The sequence below is a fragment of the Schistocerca cancellata genome, chromosome 1 (assembly GCF_023864275.1).
Source record: "Schistocerca cancellata isolate TAMUIC-IGC-003103 chromosome 1, iqSchCanc2.1, whole genome shotgun sequence".
Taxonomy (NCBI): domain Eukaryota; kingdom Metazoa; phylum Arthropoda; class Insecta; order Orthoptera; family Acrididae; genus Schistocerca; species Schistocerca cancellata.
Window position 1 is genome coordinate 776,488,720 of NC_064626.1, and position 5,139 is coordinate 776,493,858.

Consider the following 5,139-nt stretch of genomic DNA (forward strand, 5'->3'; position numbering starts at 1 on the left):
CTGGCTGGGTGATGGCTGGTCATCTTGTGGAGAGCTGTGCCACAAACTCTGCAATTTGTCTAAATAGGTGGTATTCAAATTTCCATCCTCCACCTGTTGTGACTTGTAATGGAAGCCAAAGAATGACACCCAATAAAATATGAAAGTGAAAGCTAGAGTTTCTGCTGTAACGTTGCCCACCGGTGCAGTTTCCAGCCAGTGGGTGTAATGATCTATCATTGTAAGTATGCAACATTGACTGTCAGATGATGACAATGGACTGACAAAGTCAATGTGGACAAGACTGAAATGAGCTGACATAATCGGAAAGTTACCTATTGGTGCTTGCATGTGGCAGTATATCTTCCTGCATTGACATTTAAGACAATACCTCACCAATTCTTGGTAGTCTTTCTGTAGTCCCAGCCACACATAACCATTCATCGTTAGGCAGTTTGTTGATCAAATTCTAGGGTGACTCAATTTGTGTAGCATAATAAAGATGTTCCTTCTGATGGCAATAGGTATGAATGGCTTGACATACTCCCTGTAATTTGGAGAAGTTGGATATCCAATGTCAATCTTCCTGCTGATAAAAGTCCTTGTAGTTCTTGATGTGATAGTTGAGTTGCAGTGAGTTTGGCACAATCGATCGTACTAGTAATGCTTCCAACCAGAGACAAAAAATTGGCCACCACATTGTCAATGCCAGAGATGTGTTGGACATCTATGCTGAATTGCAAGATGAACATTAGCTGACTGTGTTGCCTAGGTGAACAGTTCATATTGTTCTGATGAAAGGTGTTAGTTAGCGGTTTGCGGTCAGTGTAGATAATAAAGTCTCTGCTTGCAGGTGAGGCCTGAAGTACTTGACAGACTCATAAACAACCAGAAGTTCTCTGTCATATGTACTCCATAGCTTTTGTGGGGGTGGTATTTTTCTGCTGTTATCCTATGCCCTAAGAAATCCACTTGGAGCTAGCCAAAGAAACATTTAGCAGTGTTTAGGATGATGCCAACTGCTTAAACACATCTGTTATATGCTGCCAATGTTGCTCTGCTGATGATGAAAAACTAAAATTTCGTCCAGGTAAGCAAAAGACCAAGAGATGAATACACTAAGCAGATTCAGAAGGATGTAGGTTGCAGTAGGTACTGGGAGATGAAGAAGCTTGCACAGGATAGAGTGGCATGGAAAGCTGCATCAAACCAGTCTCAGGACTGAAGACCACAACAACAACAACAAGCAAAAGAAAAAGTTAGGCCCTGTAGCACTGAGTCAATGAAGCACTTCCATGTTTGAGTGTCATTCCTGAGTCCAAAAGTCATCAATTTGCTCTCCAAAAAAATCAAAAGCAGTGTTGACTGCTATCTGGGATTGTCTCGTTCAGCTACCAGGATATGTGTGTGTGTGTTCATGCAGTCCAGGATGCTAAAAATAACACCACCACTCAACACATATTTGTAGTCATGTAACAACTGCACTAGACATCTCACAGGCATTGTTCTGGCATTCAGGGCTCTGTAATCATCAGAAACCTACCGTGCACCATCCTGTTTCGGTACCAGATGTAGTGTTGAGGACTATGGGCTGTTGGAAGGCCACATTACACCTTCACAAACCACACTGTCAAACTCTGCTTTCACAGTTGCAAGAGAAGCTGGTGCCAAACGTTATAGTCTGCAAGACATGGTGGGACCATTGGTCATCTATGTGTAGTGGACAGTGTCGTGCCTTGCCTCCTCAGGTGCCCAAAGGGGTCATGTCAAAGACAGAAATCCATGCAGCAACTCCATGTAGTCACTGTCAGCCACCCGTATTATAGTGGAACCTGCCAAAATCTGGACACTGCTAAGCCTGTGGTCTAGTTCCAAGTGCAGAGTGCTGCACATTGTTATGAGCAAATTGTTCACAGTGGTCAGACACAATATGTGCATGGTCGCTTCCTGTGCAACATATCTGTGGGTAAATGGACAAATTGGATCCAGTTTCTATAAAATATTTCCAGCTTGATTGCCAATAACTAACAAGCAGGCGTGCAGACATTGATCGGCAATCAGACGAGGCACCTACTTCCGACTGCTGCTGCCATTTGGGTATGTGCAGGAGGTTGTGTATCTGCATGTTTGCTCCGTGAATTTTTGGTGATACCAGAAGGCACATTTCTGCTCAGGCTCAGTTGGAGAAGAGGTCATCAATGTTCTGCTGCACAAGTGGCGGTGGTATTGATTCCAGCTTCTGTCATTGTTCAGGTCACATTGAGATAACAATTCACCAATCTTTTGCATTAATAGATCTACCTTGAGTGCTAAGGTATCATAATCTGCATGTGAGACAGTTGGCATCACGCTATCTCACTGTGCAGTAATTGTGCTCACAGCAGCTGTTGTCATCGCATCCTTGATTTTATTTACTAACTCTGCTACTACGTCCAATGGCGTGTCAGACTGGAACACTATAACTGCTTTGACAGGAAGTGGCAAACAACAGCTCCATGTTGTGGGCAGCAAGCCATCTGGAATGGCTTCTATGTCTACTCTGCTCATTAGGTCCCACAAGTACTGTGAAGGTTTTCTGTTGCCAATAGCTTACTGAGTGAGAACCTGATGGAATCACTCTTCCTGCAGTGCTGACACTTGCCAAATGAATTCTGCTTTAAGACAGTCATAATAGCTAGCTTCTGGTTGTGAGGTAATTATATCTTGCACTTCTGCAGCATACTGGTGATCTAATTGGCATTCACTAAAATTTCAGAATAGAAAAAACTGGCCTCCACCTGTGCAAACCACAAAGCTGGATTATGTGGCCGGGAAGGTGGTAGTCTTACAGCCAATCATGACATGGTGGGATTCACATCAGTCATTTTGCAAATCTCTTCCATAAATGCTCGGTAATCCAATGAGACTGCACAAATAAATCACGTCAGGGTCACTACTTTGTCAGTACAAATTGTGCAGACTATTGTTCGACCAGTAGAACCTGTGTGTACTTAATACAACAGAGCTAGACTACACATAAACTCCCTCAAACAATTAATGTTAGCTTTATTTAACACAGCCAATGGCCTTGCTGCAGTGGTAACACCGGTTCCCGTCAGATCACCAAAGTTAAGCGCTGTCGGGCTGGGCTAGCACTTGGATGGGTGACCATCCGGTCTGCCGAGTGCTGTTGGCAAGCGGGGTGCACTCAGCCCTTGTAAGGCAAACTGAGGAGCTACTTGATTGAGAAGTAGCGGCTCTGGTCTCAGAAACTGACATACAGCTGGGAGAGACTGCGCTGACCACACACCCCTCCATATCCGCATCCAGTGATGCCTATGGGTTGAGGATGACACGGCGGCCAGCCACAGGAGATGGCCAAAAAATACACAGCTTGTTCGATTGTTCTGAGATTGCGATTCTAAATAACTTAACATGCAGGGAACAAACATCAGCTCTGTCTCATTACTATGCATGGACTAACTACATGTATGGAAGATAGAAAAATATACAAAGTATAAGCAAAGAATAACAAAACCAAAACACACTTACATAAAACACAGCACCTCTGGTGGCTGGTGCGAAATGTTTAACGGTGTGGTTGTTTATAAACACATGCACACAATATGTGCAACACAACTCTATGTAAAGCTAACTTATCAAAATAATGAGCAGCTCCTAACAACCAAATCAAACTTCAGGACACTTCAATGTGGTGTGCCTCAAGGAAGCATACTAGGGCCTTTTCTGTTCCTTGTATATGTAAATAACTAATTTGAACCCCAAAATTGCATGGTTGTTAGCTATGCCAATGACATATCCTTCATCAGCTGTGGCAGTGACATGCAGTCTGCAGCTATCGGTACCGAGATCAGTTTCAATATTCTGTCTGCATACCTTATAGCAAACAAGCTTCTTGTAAATAAAGACAAAATGGTAATAATGAAGTTCATCCACAGTTATAATGCTGCCATAACGGATACTGTATTTACATATCCATTGGGTCTTGCATATGCGAATTCACATAAATTTTTGGGCATTGTTGTTGATGGACACTTATCATGGAAAGAACATGTAGATAATATTTGCAAGAAAAACAGTAGAAATGTGTATCTACTGAAACGGGTCTCAGCCTTCTTGGACCATGATACTTTAAGGCAAATATATTTTGGGTTAATTTATCCGCACCTTCAGTATGGTATTGAGATTTGGGGTGGGGCATCAGCAGTTCATATAGAGACTTTTTAGATTACAAAAAAAGGCAGTAAGAATGGTAGCCAAGGTAAAGAAGAGAGAGCCTTGTAGAGACATCTTTAGAAAATATAAAATTCTTATGGTGTACTCCATGTATATACTGCAAACAGTCATGTTTGTGAAACAAAATCCTGAATTTAATATGAGAAATAGTAATGTACATAACTATGATACACGGGGTAGGGAAAATTTTCATAGAATTGTGACCAACAGACCACAGCCCACACAGAATGGGAGCAATTTTCTACAATGCACTACCCTGTGAACTCAAGAATGTAAATCTAAATATGCTAAAGAGTAGACTGAAGCAATTATTAATAGAGAAGTGTTGTTAGTCCATAGAGGACTTTAAATTGTAGTGCCATCTTGAAAATCAGTGTATATAGACAATGTCTCCGATCTATTAGTGGTATGAAAGAATGTAATTATACACTATATTGTGTGTACTGTACTATTATAAATATAAGCTAAATTGTGTTACACTCTAGAGGAATTTACTTGTAGTGCCCTTTTGAAAAATAATGTGTACAGACATGTGTCTGATTCATATGTTGTTATGAAAGAATGTAAATATTTTACTGTATATGTGTAATGTAATCTAAATTTTCCTGACAATGTTCGAAAACTTTTTGTTGTATGGACAGAAAATAAATAAATAAATGTAACTGCATGATGTCACCACATTTACAATTGGTCAGTATGTAATAGATTAACACTGAAAAAAAAAAAGTAAGTAAGTACTTCAGCATAAAGAGGGAAAATAATTCTGTTGCTTTGAGCAGAGATGATAAATGTATAGTTTTTGTAACAAACTTGAAGTTTTAGGGATGAATATTAATTGTCAATTAACATGGAACGAACACATAAAAATGTTGCCAAAAAGAATGCCATTGATATTTTTTGCTCTTAGTGTTCTGTCATTTTTTT

General features: G+C 40.6%; 1 pseudogene; it reads left to right on the plus strand.

Annotated features, from left to right (window-relative positions):
• The first annotated feature begins 3,036 nt into the window (after positions 1-3,036).
• Positions 3,037-3,154, plus strand: LOC126103438 (5S ribosomal RNA; annotated as a pseudogene).
• Positions 3,155-5,139: the final 1,985 nt, after the last annotated feature.